This window comes from Hippoglossus hippoglossus, chromosome 5 (genome assembly GCF_009819705.1).
Source record: "Hippoglossus hippoglossus isolate fHipHip1 chromosome 5, fHipHip1.pri, whole genome shotgun sequence".
Classification (NCBI taxonomy): Eukaryota; Metazoa; Chordata; class Actinopteri; order Pleuronectiformes; family Pleuronectidae; genus Hippoglossus; species Hippoglossus hippoglossus.
Window position 1 is genome coordinate 29980610 of NC_047155.1, and position 20479 is coordinate 30001088.

A 20479-nucleotide genomic window follows, 5' to 3' on the forward strand; every position below is an offset into this window, starting at 1 on the left:
GCAACTTGTACTGTACAGCACTTTGAGTGATTGATAAAACTGGAAAAGTGCTATATAATAGTACCAGTATAGTCCATTTAGCTTTTAGGATTGAAGGGGCTCTCAGAAGAGATGAGACCTGTAGAAGTTTTGAAGAGAGTGGTGAAGAGACAGTATTTGGCAGCTTACTCCATCATCAGGGAATGACACATGAAAACAGTCTTTTGTGCAGAGATGACACTGCCAGATGACGATCCTTTGGGGCAAAAGAGAGACTGTGAAGGAGCATAAGCCCTTATGATTGAGTCTAAGTGGATGGTGCAGACCCAGAAGTCGCTCTATAGGAAAGAATTAGTGACTTCAATCTGATAAAGGGCACCCATGTATGTGTGTGTGTGTGTGTGTGTGTCGTGATTAAGGGCTGTCTGAAGATGCTATGTGATTGTAACGTAGGGCGGTTTAAACACAGAACACACTACAACCATTTACGAGACAGCTCTCTGATTTTTATTTTGTATGTGTGTATAAATGCTGTAGAACATACAGGGATATTCTCCATCTTGTCCTATGGGACAGCTTTTGACTTTGTTGCCTTCGACATTAGTTGTTAAGTTTAACAAAGGCATACAGGTAATGATGTCTGATCTCCTAAGCAGGCCAAATAGCTTTTATAGAACTGACATACAGGCCAGTAGCCAGTCGGATTTACCTTTAGTCTAAGTGTACCCTCAGGTTCGGCTTCTAACGTTGATTACAAGGCCAAAACACTTGATGACGCTAAGGTACACAACTGAAGTTATGTCCCTAACATCTGCTGGTAGTTGTTAACTTAATTTGTGCAGTGGACCTTTAAACATACAAGGGATATTCAACATCTTTTCCTTTGTTCAAAAAGTGTGTGTGTGTGTGTGTGTGTGTGTGTGTGTGTGTGTGTGTGTGTGTGTGTGTGTGTGTGTGTGTGTGTGTGTGTGTGTGTGAAATATGCAGGTAGGAGGATAATTGCATTAATACATTAATACTTTTTTCATGTGCAGTATAGTATGTGTTTGTTCAGGGATGCAAGAGGGTTGATAGGAGTGGGAGGAGAACACTACACACAAACACACACTACCCACACTTCACACACACGCACAGACACACACTACACACATGCGCGAACACACAGTCAAGCTCACACACATTCTGATATACACAAATACAGTCCTTCCTTTGTTTGGGAGCATTGTGGAGAAAAGGTTAATGCAGCCAGAAAAAAGAAAGAGAAAGAGAGCCCCTAATGGACAACAACAGGCCTTTCACTGCAAATATTTGGTCAAGAGGTCTCATTCTAACCATCCCATCCCCCTTTCTGTCTCTGCTCACCCGCTCACTGTGGCAAAAGAGAAAAGATTAGAATAAATTGTCACTATCTGATCGGTTACATCACGTTTTTCTTTCTAGATAGAACAATGCTCAAGGCCATATATCTGAGTCCAATCATTGTGTTAGGAAGAAAATCTGAGAAGACGTGCAGCCTCCACCAGACATCTCAACACCATGGCTCAGGCTTGATATTACAGAACCAATGTGCAGGCCAATGTATCTTAGTAGTCTTACTTTAATGTAGTTCAGGGCAAAGTCAGGTTGTGGACGCCAGGGTGGTTGATGGATACATCAGTGACATTTTCCCACAGAAGATAAGCATACAAATTTAATTTACTGACATTACATTGGTTCAGTTTACTTGAACATTTAATAGTTAAGAATGGCCTTTGCCTTCCACGGTAATAATGAATTCAACTTGAATGCTAAGGATGATTTAATTTTCAATACATAGTCCAGTTATCATTGAAATAAAAAAGATGTTTATTTCACAAAATAATTTATCATCTGAGGTTATCTTTTATTCAGAGAAAACAGTAAAATCAGCTGGGACTGAGCGGCGGGGTGCAAGGCCACTAACGCCGCAAGGCATATATTCTTGAGGGGGGATGATCCCCATGGGTGTCGTGGCTGCAGTGAAATTCCTGCTCTGATTGAAAGTATCAAATAATATCACAATTTATACAGGAATTATAGCATATATAGAATAGCAAGAGGAATGTATCTAGATGCTTTGATTTTGTGGTGTATTTTTTCACATCACAAACCTTTAATGGCTTTGATGGTTGCATTATCACCTCATTGTAGTATCATTTGGTTCCACTACTATTGAAAACTACGAGACATAATGTTAGTGGTTTGATTGTCTGTTGTATGAAGGCAGGGAATCATTTCATTTCAACTAACATTCAGTAGTAAGAGCTCAGGCCCATGTATTAGGCTTTTTACACACAGATTGACTATTTTCATTTATATTTATATTTTAATGTAGTTTTTAGCATGAAAATAAGGTCTGTTGAATAAAATCAGTACTGAAGTAGAAAACATATTTTTCCTCAGTGTGCTGCCCCTCTTCTGTTGCTTAGACTGTTGCATATTATGTAATCAGAGATATTTAGCTCGAGATGACTCCTCTGCCATGTCAACTTAATCTGTTGGCTCAAAGTGTGTGTGCGTGCATGGGTGGGTGTTTGTGTGTGTGTGTATGTAATGCGGTATCATGGGATAAGCCCTCACCAGCAGAAAAAACATTGCATGCAGCAGAAACAAAGTTCCTGTCGTGAAATATTCTGTCTGAAAGCTGAAGATTATCTTCACTGCTGATGCTCCATCTCACATGAAATAAGCAGAAGATGCTTTGGATCACAGGTCCTACTCAGTGCTAGTATATTTCAAGTGGAAATATTATCACTTTTGTAATGAGATAATAGTTTTCTGTAATCTCAAGATTCTCTTGACTTGTTTTCCTGTGATCACCATCAAAACTAAACCTGTATAGTTACAATAATTAAGTAAATCTACTGACGACAGAAGAAAACCATGTAAGAACAGATGTGCTACTTCCTTAAATTGGCAAAATTGAGAATTGTGAGAAAACTAATCTGTGTGATTTGATTACTGAGAATTTCTCACTTTGGTCACCCTTTGCTTATGTTTTATGCAGAAAAACGACTTTGTTAGGTTCAGGAATGATTGCAGTAAGGTTAAGGTTAAGGTTACTTTATTTGTACCCGTAGGTAGATTTGTTTTGCAGCAACAAAAAGAGAAGGCATCCATCCAAAACAGTACAAAATTATAAACACACAGACACAAGACAAGACCCCAAAAACCATTGAGAAAAGTGCTCAAATGCATTGCTATCAATAGAAAACTGGATAGGGACAAAAGTGCAAATTTGGCTATAACCCATTCAAGTGAACAATTGCAGATGGAACAAAACTATTTCTGTAGTGTTTTGTTTTACCCCTTGGGACTGTAAACCTTCGACCAGAGGCTAGAAGTTAAAATCCCCCATGTAGAGGATGCGAGTCATCATTGCTAATGGAGCTGGCTATCCTCTGTAGCTGTCTGGTGTATAGGGCCTCTTTAAAGACAGGGTACCAAACCATGACACCAAAGAAAAAGATAAAACAGACTCAATAAAAGCATGATAAAAAAGTGTCACATGGTTTTGTGTGTGTGGGCAGGTTTTCTGAAATCGATGAACATATCCTTGGTTTTTTAAATGTTAAGTTGGAGGAATGACTCCTCGCACCACTTAACAAAGTGGCAGTAGATTGTGGTTTGGGTTAAAAAAAGAACTAGGGTTGGGCAATAGGTCGAATATATTGTCTATTACCAACAGTTGGCAGAGTCCATCCTTGATTGTTTTTTTGGGGCTATTTTGTCTTTTTATTTTGCCAATATAATTCATTTCCTTCTCAACAATTCTTTCAACTCTATAAATCATTAACAAAGGAACTGACACTTAATATATATTATATATATATATATAATATTAAATATATTAATCTATTCAGACCATCCTGATGCTGTTCCCTCACTTTTGTCTCTCTCTCGTGCTCGCGCTGACACGGACACACACAGACACACAACAGCTGATGTCTGTGACCGGCTACATTTTAAACATATTTTTAATTTCTCAGTGTCCTTACATTGATTTGTTTGTAGCCACCGCCACAATATCAACACGTAACACAACATAATGAGTGATACCATTCTTAAAAATGATACTTTTCTGTAGGAACTGTTGGGTTTCTCTGTCAATTTTTCAGGTCTTGACCTTATTATGTTTTGATTTGGCCCTTAAAATCTAGACTTAGACTTGCTTGTGTATCACCTCATCCAACATGATTCTTGGATGAGTGGGCCCAGTTTGGATAGCCACGGGGTTTAAGTACTATTTTTGTTCTTATTTCTCCAGGTCAATTCTTCTTCAGTGTGTTATGACATGATAGCAAATTGCTCTTCTGCCGTTCCTTGCCCTTGGAGTGTTGTGAAGACTGTGCCTTTTAACCCTATGGACTAAACACCCAGACACTAACAGAAGGATGCAGTCCATCCTCTTGTGTCTGTTGACATGAGACTAAAACACATGGTCTTTTCAGCTGAAGCTTTTAATACAATGTATTTGGAATGATTATTTCATTTTATTGTAAATATTTTGCTTAAATTTTCTATAAGTTTCAATGTGGTTTCTTCAGAAATGCCTGAAATGTTCCTTCATTCTGTTTTGACTGTTTCTAGCAGTGTTGAAAACAGCGTGTTAGCATTTGAAAATGCCGCTTATACATAGTGTTTTGCACATGCATTTTGTGAATGTGAGAAGAGTTAAGTTGACATAAGTTCTGACCCAAGGTAAATTCCCACAGACCCAAAACCTCCCACTTAACAGTTAGAACTGAAGTAGCGTCTTGGACGAGAGGTGAAACATCTTTAAGAAATAAAAGCAAGTCCAGTACATGGTATGTGGGACATGTTATGTGTGTGGTAGAGCGACTGAAACACAGTTACCATAAGATCAGCAATGTAACACCGTAAATTAGCTCTGTGCACACGTGTATGTGCCTCTTTAAAGAATGTGTCCAGAATAGTAAACGTGGTGATGGCTGCCCTCAATTTGAACATGCTATTTTTCCACTCAGTGACTCTCTTGATTGTTTAGGACTCAGGGCTCAGCTTGCCACTGGCCTTTGCTCCACTCACTTGTGAAATGGTTCTTTTAATTTGTGACCATGTGTAACTGAAGGTTATATTATATCTTCTTACATTTAAATCCTCCAGTTACTCAGATATGACAATTAGATCAGGATTATATATGTTGTGGCATCTATTCCTGTTTTATCTGAATGTGAATTTATCTTTTTTATTTTGTTACAAATAAAAAAGCAGGTTAAGATATTTCATTTGAGGAAATAGACACAGTGTAGCTTGTTAAAGAAACATCACAGAAATCCCATCCTATCCTTACTTTAATCCGAAGTTCTGGTAAAGTTGTCCATGCTTTGTGCAGTATCACAGAGAACTGTATCTCTGTTTCTGTAGCAGCTTAGCTTCAACAGGTCATGAATTGTAGACCATGGTGTCATCTGATTGTGGTGGTGGATCCTGATCGTGTTGGCAGCTAAATATTTTCAAGAAGACTGCTTGATATACAAAATGCAGACTCACATACTGTTTATTCTAATCAATGTTGTAAATAGCTGATGTTCTCCATTACACGCGGTATCTATTGCACTTCTGTCTGTTTTGGGAGAGGGATCCCTCACTTGTGGCTCTCTCTGAGGTTTCTACGTTTTTTCCCCTCCTGTTAGTAGGGGTTTTGGTTAGTTTTGGTAGTTTTTCCTTACTCTGGTTGAGGATTAAGGGCAGAGGATGTCACACCTTGTGGAGCCCTATGAGACACATTTGTTGGGATTTGTTAATATGGGCTATACAAATACAATTTGATTGATTGATTGAATCACAAGAATAGAATTTTGATGAAAAATGATATCACACGTTTTAGAAGACACCCACATTTTTATAAACACATCTGTGCTTTTCTGTTACTTCTCCTATTACAAATGCTGATATTGCTGAGCTATCAGTGTCGCTGTTGACATGAACAGTTTGGGTTTATTTTGTCAGAATTTGTTAAGATCATAACATAGATATTTGATTGAGGGTGCACTTATGCAGCAGCATGTTAATCTAATGTGTCAGTCAGGATTGAGAGCCCTCAGCCTCCTTTCTTTGACTGATTTTAGGATTGACTCAAATATCAGTAGCACAATAAGGACAACATTTTTGAAAATAACCTTCTTTTCACTGTCCTTTCCCCTTATATTATAGTTATGTCAGTTTTCTCTCTGTTTGTTGTGTGTGTGTGTGTGTGTGTGTGTGTGTGTGTGTGTGTGTGTGTGTGTGTGTGTGTGTGTGTGTGTGTGTGTTTGATGCTGCAGAACAAACTAGCCAGTGGCAGATGGGGCCATGATGGCAAATTAGACCTGGTAGTCATGCTCACAGAACACACACACACACACACACACACACACACACAGCTGTCAGTTCAAATTGTTCTATGATAATTATACCTCTACCAAATTCAATTTTCTCAAATTTGTCTCCCTCCAGTCCATTCTCTGGTATGTATGACCTGTATAATGATATTAAGTCCATTGAGAAGTGTGTGTGTCCAACTTAAGAGACACAGTGAAACCCCCCCTGTCCTCCATCTCCTATCTTATTAATTCACATGTGATATGCATGTTTCACAAAGTCTTTTTTAGTTGCGTTAACCTGTAAATATGTGATATACAGTATGATAATAATAATAACCATTATAAACGTTATTTATATAGTACCTTCAAAAACAGAGTTTACAAAGTGCTTCGACAGCAAATGCAAAGGGCAAAAGCCACCTTTAGTTTTCAGCTTCGACTTTGGAACAGCCAGCAGAGCTCCACCTGAGGATCTAAGGCTGTGAACAGGCACATTAGAGGTCTACATGTCTGTGATGTGGCTTGGGGCCAGACACCCGGCAATATAAGTGATCAGTAAAATCTTATGAATGGACATGGAGCCAATGGAGAGAAGCAAGGATTGGGGTGTTGTGATGTCATCTGTTAAAACCAGTAAGAAGCCTAGCTGCTGAGGCCTTCTGTACTATATATATATATATATATATATATATATATATATATATATATATATATATATATATATATACATATATACAGCTGCCTTTTCATGACATTTTAATGAAAGCCCCACACATAACCCCAGTAGTCCACTGAGGAATCACACACATGCACACCACATTATTATATGTATGTGCCATGTGTTTGTCAGAAGAAGTCAGGTGTGAGTTGTCTTGTTTTTCTGAAATGAAATAGTATTTCAGTATTAACATCATATTGTTATTTAATCACATACAGTTAATCAGGAGCTATTTCTTTGCTGGGTGCAGTACCTTCCTGCATCTTTTCTGTGTTCTATTCATGAACTTTGGTTCACATGAGTTAAGATGGCATTGTTGAAATATGGCCGGTGTTTATTTGGTAGGCAGATGTTTTTACCTTAGACAAACCCTAACCTTGTCATCCTTTCTACAATCTTTATGTTAAGCTGAACTAACCAGGTTTCCGGCTATACCCTTATATTGTAGTGACAGATGTAAACGGCATCAGTCTGCTCATCTAGGCTAACTGTCAAAACGAAAGTTAGTCAGCATGTTTCCTATAATATCAAAGTTTTCCTTTAATTAAGCATCAGTGCTACATAACTTAATTCTAATTTGAACAAAGGGAGCTTAGCCTGGGTGCTGCTGAGGTGGGATAAAAAAGACAAACTGCTACGGTTGTTTCTGAGACACCACTTCTTTTAGTCTGAACTAGTTCATTGGCCATTCTAAACGTGCCTGTTTGGAATGGTCTGTTTGCTTGTCCTGTGTTGATTAGGGTTGGGTATTTTTTTAAGTTTACTCAAATCTACTAATATACATTCGTGCAAAACTCTCAACAAATTTACATAACAATATCACATAATAAAACTTAACCCAACAACAATAATTTAACAATGGTTTCAGTGCTTAATACAGCATCTCTCCCCACCACTGGGGCCAGGGATGCTCACACTGCCCACTGATGTGTTTGACATGGAATCACACAAGCAGTTAAACCTGCAGCATCCCTCTGCTTCCATACATCGCCAGGTGCTTCATTAAGTTAGTTGACTTCCACCGTTCCTTCTTCGGCTTCCTTCTTCCTACAGTTTACTGGTGGATCCCAAACAACATGGTACATTACGCCACCAACTCCGCAAGCTGCTGCTCGGCTGCTCGGCTGCTCAGGAGTAGCTCCCAGGTCGCTGCTCCGCCCTCAGCTATTGCTCGGACATTTGCTTCACACGCCAGTGACGGAATCCTTTCACATGAAATACAGCCACACTTTCGATCGTTTAGTTTTAGACATTTTCTCGTCTCAACTCAAGTGTAATGTAGCCACTAGCTAACTGTGCGAAGAGTTTGTTGTCACCAGAGTTAACTAGATACGAGTGGTAATGTTTATGTTGCCAGTAAGTAGGGTAACTATTTCAACACAGAGTTCAGGCATCAAAATTAGGTCCCCTGAAATCTGCGCCATGATATGTATCGCCGCCTAGGAACCGGTGCCCGATTGGCATTTGATTTCAGTACCCAACTCTAGAGTTATTGCTGGTTGCAGCTTTCTTTGTGATGTATAAAGTGTTGACTAGGTACTATTAACACAAAACACAAACTTGATGTAACTTAAGTCTAACTCTCAGTCTTTCTGAGTCGGATTGTATGTTTACATCATTCTTGTGTTATTTATCTGCTTCCATCTATAATCACTTATATAAGTATATAGTGATTATCTGACATGAGTCTTTCCCCAGTGTCTCCATTCTGAGTGAAAGGCTTAGGTCAGTAATTGCCTGTGCAGATGCTTAAAAGCACAACCAAAGGGACACAGCGTATGAGTGTCTGTGCTAGAAAAAACACCATGCTACTCTCATGTTTATTCATTCTCTCCCTCATCAGTCACATGGGAGCTTACAACAACCTAGTCTGCATGTTTTTCATACCCATCTTTGACTTTGCTGTCAGGCGTTTTTGTTTCTGTAAATTCATTAAAATATAAAATATAAACACTGGCTCTTAATTGAGAAGGATTTCGTTTTTGTGTACAGCGAGATTAAGACATAGTATTAGCCGGGCTTTGAAGTGTGACTGTGGGGTATTTTTGATGGACCTCAGTCAGGTCAAGGATACATGCACGCACACACACACACACACACACACACACACACACACACACACACACACACACACACACACACACACACATACACACACACACACACACACTCCTCAGATGCAAGGCTTTGATAATGGCAAACACACTTTCAGCCTCCCACTCCCCCCCCCCCCCAATCCTATCTCTCTTCTTCCTCCCCCACCTCCTTCCTCCATCTTTCCTCTTGTGAGGCTGTTGCTAAGGAACCCTGGTGACCAGGGACTTTTCTCATTGGTCGACGACCAAAGGAGGTGAAGGAAAGGAGGAGGGATGGAGCAAAAGGGAGCTAGGGTGGGGGTATGTGGGTAGGGGCTGGGGGAGTTGCTGGAGGAATGGATGGTTGAAGAAGGAGCACAAAGTGAGATCCAGATGTACTAGTAAGGTGGCAGGTTGCCTGACATCACCACAGGCATGGAGGAAGAGGATGGCTGGATTGATAGAAAAATCAGGATGGATAACAGATTACAAGTGCAATGAATGAAAGACTGAAAGCGAGTGAAAAACTGACTATTGGTTAAGGTTCTTATTGCGAGACAAACAACAGACAAATATGAGGAGATCATTTTGGCAAAGACAACAAAGGCAGAGGGAAGAGAGAGATAGAGAGGATGGGGGGCAGACAGCATTCATTTATTTTGGCTGGCACAAAGGAACATTACCTCTGGAAACACACACACACACACACACACAGTTTTGTATTATGGTACAAGTAAGGGCCCGTCTTTTACGACCAATTTCCTAACCTTAAAGTAAAACTAATTTGATACCAAAGCTATCTTATTACAGGCAGCAGTTTGTCATTTCTTTTACAATATTCCTTAAACAATGAATGGGTTGTGAAATTCACAGAATTGTTCAAATCATTTGCAGCATCAAACACACACACACATACACACACACGAACAGATAGACATGCTGCGTTCAGGATTTAGCCTTAATAAGCCATCTTCAGTGGAGCAGAGTGGCAGTGTTACTGTCATAAGCCTCTGGCTGAGCCCTAGGACAAGACCTAACATTTATTTAACCTGCCATCTTGTCTGCTACAGTGCCGGCTCACTGATTCACCAACACTGCTGTCTTATAGTCGGTTATGTGGATTCCAAGCTAAATACTTTACAATGTAGGCTAATGAACATGTTTAATGTCAACAAAATATGTAACAATGAAAGAACATAGAAATGTGACTTTGAACACATTCATTAAATCACGTTCTATATTTGGACTGGTGGATTCAACATGGTCCTTTTGTTGTTTTTTGGGATAACATACTGGAAAACCATGTATAGTGCTGAACGTATTTGAGAGGCTGCCAGCTCCCAGCGGGTGGGTGTGGTTTTTGACTGAGCAGTGTGCCTGGAGGGATCACTAAATGGCCTCTTTGTATGTCATGAATTCATGATGTCAATAAGAAGGTGTAAGGGGAAGTCTTTAGTGTGATTTGGCTGCAAGTGGGAGGTCTTCAATATTTCAGATGAAGGACATAGGAAGAGAGGTTAACCTTCTTTGTTGATTTGTGAAGTAAACATCTGCCATTTTTCGACCCCTTCTTTCTTCTTACCATCTCCTCTCAGTTTTTTCTTTACATCCTGGTATTTGTGTTATGGCCCTTTTCCTCTCTCTCAGTACCACATTTCTTTTTCTTTCCCCTTCCTCTCCTCTGCGTTTTTGTAGTTTTCTCATCCTAGTCGAGGGTTAAAGACAGAGGATGTCACACCATGTGCAGATTGTTCAGGCGTATGAGTCAAATTCTGTGACACCACATCATCTGTGTTGTTTTTGTATTCTCTGGTCTTGTCTGCTGATATCTCTCTGTCTACATCTGTAACTGTCTCCCATCTTGCCTCGCCTCCCCCCACCTCCATCTCTCTGTCTGCCTGCCTCAATCCTGTCTTTGTGGGTGTGATGGGTAGAAACTGACAGGGAGTAATGAACTGGTTGGGGTCCCCCCATCGCTTGTATTTCCTCATCAGATATGTTGAACTCTCCTTAGTTCGAAGTCCTGCAAGATCTGCATAGGATTTGGTCTTGCTGTGTGCTCTGCTTGTTTGTGACTTGTTTTTGTGCATCTACATGAAGACATTTTTGCTTTGTGTGTCGGGTGGCTGTAGCTCAGGGTGTGGAGTGGGTCGTCCTCTAACCATAAGGTTGGCCGTTCAATCCCAGTCTTCCCCAGTACCGAACCCCAAATTTCTTGATGGCTGTGCCATTGTGTGTAAATTGGTGAATGGCAAAAACTGTACTGTAAAGCACTTGAGTGGTCATCAAGACTAGAAAAGTGCTATGTAATACAGACCATTCACTGTGGATATGTTCACCATCTAAGCATCATATGAAATACATACTGCTGATAATAGTTAGACTGATACAGAGTTCATGTTTGAGAGTGGTCTTTCAATAAAATCTGAAATATAATTCAATTTTTTTGGAGAGAAAAAACTCTGACAGAACCAGACTCAATGTGGGCGGCCATCTGCCTTGACATGATGGATATGACGATTGACACGTATTTCTGCAATTGGCTCAATTCCTGCTGTCCTTCAATGCCTCACACCACTGTGGAACTGTCACTAGAAAGTGTAATACTGTTTAATGGTGGTCAGTTTGACTTGGTACAGAGATAAGCACATGTGTAACTAGTTAATTAGTTAACATGTGTAACTAATAATATTAAGGTGTTTGATCCAGCAAACCGGAGCCCTACATATTAATAATTTCAGTTGTGGTTAAGAGGTAAAAATGCTACTCATTGATTCCATTTTTTTTGCAATTCTGACATGCATTTGTGGGTATGTATTCCTATTGCTGCAGGTGGCAGTCATAATTTATTAAGAAGTCTCATAAAAGAGGCTGTGTGGACACAGGAAGTGTTTCAACTGACATCACTCCAGGAACTCGGATGATTTATCTGGAATTGATCTTCAGGGCACACACACACACACACACACACACACACACACACACACACACACACACACACACACACACACACACACACACACACACACACACACACACACCAAGAAACAGCCCTCTGAGTTTGTGAGGACATTTTGTTTTGGCTGGTCCTCACATCAAAATGTCCTCACAATGATGGTATTGAACCAAAATTGTCTCTCATAACTATAGATTGACACACACACACACGCACACACACACACACACACACACACACACACACCTCCCCCTTTTACAGCTCTCCGTTGTTTCTTTATTTTCATCTCTTTCTTGCTTGACCCTCAGGGATATCTTTTTCAGTCTCTTTCACCTCTCTTTCTCCCTGTACATCTCTGTCTTTCCCCATGCTCCTTTCTTTTATTTTCTCTTAATGAATAAAATCACTGAACCTGTTTATTTTCCACTGCATCTCCACTTTGCTGATCCCTACTCTCTATTTCTATTCGCTCTTTCTCTCTCTTTCGATTAAAAGTAGGTCATTCTGCAACATCGAACTGCAGCCCCCACCAAGAATGACATCCACAAACACACATGTATTGCCTGGCAACCACACATTCACCCTCCACCCTCTCAATTTTCTATCCTCGTTCCCTCCATCTTACCTTCCCTGGAGGTTGAGCTTGGTGCACAAGACTGGGTCTGCAATTTGACACTGCTTTGTTTTGTCCCTGTTCGTGTTCCATTGAGGGGCTGAGAGTTAATTGAGCAGGGCTTTGTAGAAGAAAGGAGGGTTCATTTTACACAATGTCTGTAGATGTACAATAGAAGAGCCCAGTAATAGTCTAAACACACACATTTTGGTGCTGCATTGTAACTAAACGTGGGTTATGTGTGAGATTTATAACCTGGACAGATGCAATTTTACAGTAACTTAAACATTATAGAGCCAAGAGCTTCTACAAATTACAAAAAATAGAATTTAGTGTTACACCCAGATGAAACAGTAGAAAAAAAAAATATATATATATATATCTAAGTGTTTTCCTCAGCTTTAAATTGCACCTAACATTCTACCTCAACAGTTAGTGTGATAGAGCTATTTCAATCGTCAATTTCCTCTTTGCCTTCCTTAATGCATTTAATCTTAATTCATGAAAAAGGCAATGATGTGCATCTAAAGGCTCAGTAAAGGAATTCATTTGGTTACACTTCTGTAGCTAACAGCCAGATTTTTATAGTTTTACTTCAACTCCCAGGCCACTTTATTACAATACAACAGCCCTGTCTTAACATTAATCTTTATAAAGCTCAGATTTGAAATTTTTTTGACAGTCGTTTATGCTGACTTTCACACATAGGCAAGTAGAGGTCCAAAGGTTACAATGTAACTTACCATCCTGTTATAGGTATGTTTGGCAGCAGATGTTAAAGGTGGACCAGAATATGTGAGGGTAATTATGGTATATGACAGCCGTGAGACAGAGCAGGACATCTTATAGCCGTGAGACAGAGCAGGACATCTTACAGCAGTGAGATAGACCAGGACATCTGACAGCAGTGAGACAGGCCAGGACAATTGACAGCAATGAGACAGACAAGGATATCTTACAGCAGTGACACATGCAGGCCAGGACATCTTACAGCCGTGAGGCAGACCAGGACATCTTACAGCAGTAAGAGAGACTAGGACAATTGACAGCAATGAGACAGACCAGGACATCTGACAGCAGTGAGACAGACCAGGACATCTGACAGCAGTGACACAGACCAGGGCATCTTACAGCAGTGACACAGACCAGGATATCAGCACTTCTGCATTGTACACTGTGTTCTTTTGAACAGACCAAATACAAAACAAACTAAAAGCTAATTATTTTTTGGTCACATGATTAAAATAATAAAAAAGGAAGTGAGAAACAACATTTTCAAAATATTGCTATGCTTTAGTGAATACTGACATTGGAATCACAAATAGTTCTTATTATGCTTTAGACACATACATGAACCCAACACCTCCCACACATTTCCCAATTATCCCATCTGCTCAAACCTTTTTAGCATATGACCCATGACATTCTTGTGTAATACACTGGGTTCAAAGGCCATGGTTGGAGGGATTGGGGATACACAAGCACACGCACCCCCGCACACACACCTCAGGGATAGACATTAGTGAATTGTTAAGTGTTAGACCCGTTATAGTAAATCGGCAGGGAATACTAGGTGATAGACTGGACATCAAAGTACCCCCCTACCCCCACCACCAGCACCACACACAAACACACAGCTAAAATGGTTTGTATTTGATCGACATCAGTAATTTTGTATTCACTTCACACATTCAGTATAGACTTCTATTGTGTGTTATATTGTTAATAAAGGAACACTCCGTGAATTTGGCACATATTATGTAAAGTGTTCAACATCATTCTTGTAACAGAATTCTCAAGAAGGCCACATTTACAAAAACATATCCTGTAATGAGTAGAGATGACTAAGTAGAATACAACATTTACACAATATATTTGTCTCAATGCATATAGCAGTCCACTGTTAATCTGTACAGTAAATTCTAATTGTAGTGACATATAATCTCTGATTCTGCAAAGTCATTTGACAGAAATTCATTATATTTAAACCTTAACATCAATTAAAAGAACATGACTAATGTACTGTAAGCATTCTTAGACCAAATTTTGTTCAGTACTTAAGTACTTGGTGCTTCAGTGGACATGACTCAATGATAGGCTGTCAATATACTTGCTTTCTCTCACAAAGGGGCGGCTGTGGCTAAGGGGTTAGAGCGGTCGTCCTCTAACCATAAGATCAGTAGCTCGATCCCACTCTTCCCCACCTGCATGCCGAAGTGTCCTTGGGCAAGATACTGTCGATCGCGATCTACCAGTCGATCTCGCAGTCTTCACTGTCGATCCCCGAACTCTCTGGACTCACTGGCTGCGGTTTCGCCGCAGACCAGCTGTGTGTCGGTTGTTTACACGGCAGAGGGTCCGCTGCTGGTGGCGGAGCTGCTGGTTTATCTACTGCATTGCCTTCATAACAAGTCAGTTTATGTACTAAACTAAACACCAGGAAACTACGGTAGGAAGACGCGCATCTTCCAGTCTGTCGATAACAATCAAACCCCCGTTAGAAGATGAATGGATTCAGAAAGTGAAACGCTGGAGTGCTTTTACTTTGAAACGGGTTCGGCCAGTGTTGTAAATACGTTTGTGTCACAGACAGATAAACATTGTATTTTACAGAAGAATAAACAGAGAAAATTATCTTTCAGCTGAGTTTTAATGTTTATCTGTTGAAATTATGTTACATACATAAATGATTGCAACACTTTCTGTAGGCGTTTCAAAATAAAAGCACTCCAGCGTTTCTGTTGACGGAATCCATTCTTTTGTTTAAAAAGGAGATTTTATTGTGAAATATTTGCAGGAGCAGAATATGCACGGCTTCATACTGTATTGTACTTATTTGAGTACAAGGGACTAACTTTCATACAAGGAAATAGTCACATTTATGGCCATATTCAAGTTCAAGCCCATTTAAAAAACATTGTGCTGCAGTAGCAGCTCCTCTGCAAAACATAGTGTTGAACTGAAGCTAAATATTGTGCACTGAACAGATGCTGTAAATATGAATTGATAATAATGTGAATATTGTTCATTGAATAGATAAAGTTGCATAAGTGCCTTTCTTTGTGTATATTTGCCATCAGATATAATGACAAGCACCTTTGTCACTATCATTAAGTTGCATCTGTCTCTTCACTGTCCCTACATTTCATGTGCATATTTCATCTCACTAATTTAGACTTAATTTCTTGATCCTTCATAATGATAATTTAATTAGAAAAAGAAAATAGTGAGTTACATCAGCTGAAAGACTGAAAAAAGTTAACTTATTTTTAACAATTAATGACAGTCATGCACGCTGGTACATAAACAGACCAGTCCTGAGGAAAAAGCTAAAGACGCTGATCATACATGCTGTGGATGTCAAAAAGAGTGTTTTTTATAACATTGCACATTTATCCCTTGAAGGTGTTAACCCTAATTCCTGATTGGCATATGGCACCATTTCAGACCAAACATGACATGATCATCGTGAATAATATGGGAACGTTTACACAGGCTAGAAACTAATACAAAATAATGTGGAATGTGCAGAAACTGAGGCTGTATACAAAGGCAAATGGACATTTTAGTCATACACACGAATTATTCTAACCCATCAAAAGCAGCCTGAAATTAGTTGTTTTTTGGTGTGTTTCTGCTGCTGGTTAGGTTAGTTTAGATTGAGAGACTTTGCTGTCGGGGGAAGCTGGGTGAAAGACAGAGGATGTCACACCTTGTACAGATTGTTAAGCGTTTTGAGGCAAATTGTGATCTGTGAATATGGGCTATATGGTCTAAGAAAATTTGATTTGATTTGAAGCTGTCAAACAAGATAGCAAGGAGAGCACTGTATACATAGCACTGCAGCCTTCTTCACATACACATTTCCCTAAGTAGGGCATACTACCATACCCTTTGGCAAAGCACTTAACCTAGTTCAACAATTCACCCCCAGATGTTCAATATGTGCCATAATGTACTTAAAAGGCATATACTGTATAGCTTTAACAAATATTGGATGAATGCTTTAGTCATCAGATCGTGTTAAAGCTATAATAGTAAGTTCTGGAAATCACGCTAGTTCTAGCATGATAGTGGAAATCCAACCACTGGGTCGGCTGTGGATGAGAGGCTAGAGAGGTCGTCCTCTAACCAGAAGTCGGCGGTTTCGATCCCAATCTTCCCCACATGCATGCTGAAGTGTGCTTGGCAAGATATTAAACCCACCACTATCTTGTGGGTTATCTTGCCCCTCATAGAAAAAGTGCTGCCCATAGATGCATGGTATGAATGTGTGAATGGGTAAATGGCAATTATAGCAGGTTCAAGCCTTAATTCGCTTAATAGAAGGAAGCAGCACATTACCTTACATGTCATTTAACTGATACTTTCATCCAAAGCAACTTCCATGTGCATTCAATACGATATAAACAGATTTGAATAGTTTCACATATAGTTTCACAGCTTCAAATATTTAAAGAGTTATGGCCAATTTCCCTCTAAGCCCCGCCCTTAGCAAAAGTTTATTATTATTAGTGATTTTTGACCAATCCTGATAATTTAAAAAAAAGGAGATTTAAATTTTATGCAAATTACCAAAAATCCATCATGGCGGACAGTTATGGTCGAAGAGGCTTTTTTGTAGAACACATTGAGCTGGACTTGCGTGTGAAATTTCAAGTCAATCAAACAAACTGTGTGAGGGTCAAATGTAATAGCGCTACCATGTGGCCGATTGGACTCGAATTTCTTGGGCATTACTTTCCCAATAGTTGTACCAATTTTTATGTTTCTAGACTAAATTATGTCAATTCGGCAATTTAGATGTTAGTTTGTAGTTGCCTTTAGAGCATTCATATCAAATTTGGTGAAATTTGGTTTAGTGGTTACTGCGCTATAGATTTCTGGAGATTTTAGCGCCCCCTATCGGCAGAACTCAAACTGCTTTGCTCTGCCTGTTTCCGGACACTATTCAAACATATCTACCAAGTTTGATGATGATTGAACCAAATGTAGATGAGTTATGGCCAATGTCCTGTTAAGCATGGACCCAGTCTGGTTCTGACATGTTTACCACATAACATTTGCGAAACGTTTTTGGCTAATGGCGGTTATTTATAAAAGAAATGTGTATCTTAGTCTCACAGTGCTGTGTACCAAATTTGGTGTTGATAGGATGCAAATTTGCAAAGAAGATTCATGACAGACTTTTATGGTCCTAGAGGCTTTTTGTAGAACACATTGAGCTGGACTTGTGTCTTGCATTTTAAGTCAATCAGACTTAGGGTGTGAGGGGCGTGGCTTGTCAAAATGTGTCTTTTCGAGGCCTAATTACAGCGCCACCATGTGGCCGATTGAGCTCATATTTCAGCGATAGTTGATGCACATCAATTCCAGTTATTGTGGCAAGTTTCATGTTTTAGCTCATTCCAGCTCACCGGAATTTGAGCCGAAGCAGCAGACTACAAATATTTTTAATTATAACAAACCGCAGCAAAATCAATAGGGTTTTGGCCCTTCAGGCCTCAAACCCTAATAAACTGTACTGTAAAGTGCTTTGAGTGGTCATCAAGACTAGAAAAACGCTATATAAATTCAGACTATTTAACTCTCACTGCTCTGTTACACACTACCAAGCTCCCTCACCTACATCTGTGCTATGCTCACTGTCCAAGCTAATGCAGGAATTGAGAGCTTTCTTGCATGTGAGTCAGCATAAGCGGCTTCTTCCAGCGGCTAATACTATCTGGAAACCTCAGTGCAAGAGTACTTATAAACTAATAGCATGTCCATTGATTGATTGAGCTTCATCACAAATGGATTACTGAGACCAAAATAGCCTGTTTGTCTTATACATCTTGTCATAATAAGAGTGTACTTGTGTTATACAAAATAAATTGCTGAGAAATGTAATCAAATGAAACAGCAACAATATCAGCAGTACCACCAGACTGCATGTTAACAAAAAAAATGTCAATCTTTTTAACTGCTAGAGCTTTTATTTTTGATCAAAACTTGACATGTCATTTTTTTTTTAATTAAGCAGCCTGTGCAAAGATATAATAGAATTATTTCATTCTGGGCAGTGTGTTGTGATCAGAGCTTAGATATAGCCAGTAGCCAGTTTAGGTGCACTTTAACGTGCATTAGTCCCTGTTAGTTTTCCTATGAATCCATTGACTCCAGCTGCGATCAGCAGTGATGTAAACACTTAGTAGACAGGACACAATACTCTCACCCCTTTCTGTGCTGTGACATCTTTCAGAGACACAAACACTGGAAAGACTTGTCACTGTCCACCACGGTGCTGTTAAACCAGAGGCACCACGGCTACTATTACCATACAGTCTGAACACACATTATAGCATGGCTGTGCTAATGATGATGGACCTTCTAACTTGTTTGAGTTTGATAACGACATCTTAGGAATCATTGATCTTTTTTTTTTATGTTTACATTTTGATAATATTTTTTTTTTATATAATATTTTTGTCCGATATATTGCAGGGTTTTCCTGCATAGAGAATTGCGAGGTGGCCTCCTCCGTCAAATTATCTTCCGCCTCCCAACAAAATTCTAGTTGAGTGGTAACAACTGATACTGATCACGTTTTTTCCCAGGCTAAATTCATCACTAAGCGGTTGATTACTATATCATAATTTCGTAGTTTCTGTATGATAGTCCCACAACTTGAGGGAAAGGTACCAGCCCACACACACACACACAATGACGCCGCTGCTCATTTCTCTATCTCTTTCGCTGACACACTTACACACACAAACTGTGTGTGTAAGTGTAAACTCAGACTCAACTCAGAATTTGTAAACCTAGACCAGGGGTCGGCAACCTTTACTAACAAAAGAGCCATTTTGCGCCCTCTTCCCCCAAATAAAATTTGTCTGGAGCAGCAAAACATATTTGATAACACAGATTATAAAGTTTTATACATAGTTATACTATATATATAAAAACTATAGTTTGTTGCATTTATGAAATTATAGAATGACAATAAAGAAAACTGTTGACATTTTATTGCTATTTTTACCTGTTACAACAAAGGAAAACACCAAACTCTTATGAAGAGTAGAACATTCTGTCCACGCAGAATTAAACTCTCTATTTTCCTCCCAGACTTTTCTTTTTGGAGATTTATCCATAGTTAGCCTACCGAGGCCGGGGGTCTGACACTCAAGATTAGCCACCTGCAGGGAAAAGCACCGGGCCGCAGACGTAAGAGGATGTGACGCATATTTTAGTTGACGAAATATTAAGACTAAAAGTAAAAGCAGGTCAGTCTGGAGGCAGACACAGACACTGAAGCTCAGTACAAACCAACTGCAGCTTCTGCTCTGATCAAGAAGCTGCAGCGCTGATCTCTGAGCAGCTGAGACCAGAGAAACTCTGTGTTTCACTGTTTCCACTGTTAAGAAGCAGCTTCACGTGAACGAGCTCTGATCTCACTGTGTGTGTCTCTGAGCGAGTGAGCGGGGGCGAGGGGGCGGAGCCCCGGGGCCTGTGTGTGTGTGTGTGCGCTGTCTGGGAGCACACACACACACACATGCACACACACACACACACACACACACACACACACACACACACACACACACACACACACACACACACACACACACACACACACACACATAAGCCCGCTCTTTAGAAAATGGCTAGATTCCGTTGGCAGTGTGCAGCATGAATGATAAAGACCACCCCTAATTTTGGGACAGGAAAAACCCTGTATTGGTATCAGAAATGTTTTACTCCCTAATATCAGCATAGGCAATCAGCCCACAAAAATCGATATTGGTCAGG

General features: G+C 39.8%; 1 protein-coding gene across 7 annotated transcripts in view; it reads left to right on the forward strand.

Moving 5' to 3' along the window:
* The window catches only part of nfasca (neurofascin homolog (chicken) a), a 121690-nt gene that overhangs the window by 39436 nt on the left and 61775 nt on the right, over positions 1–20479 (forward strand). The window lies entirely within an intron of this gene.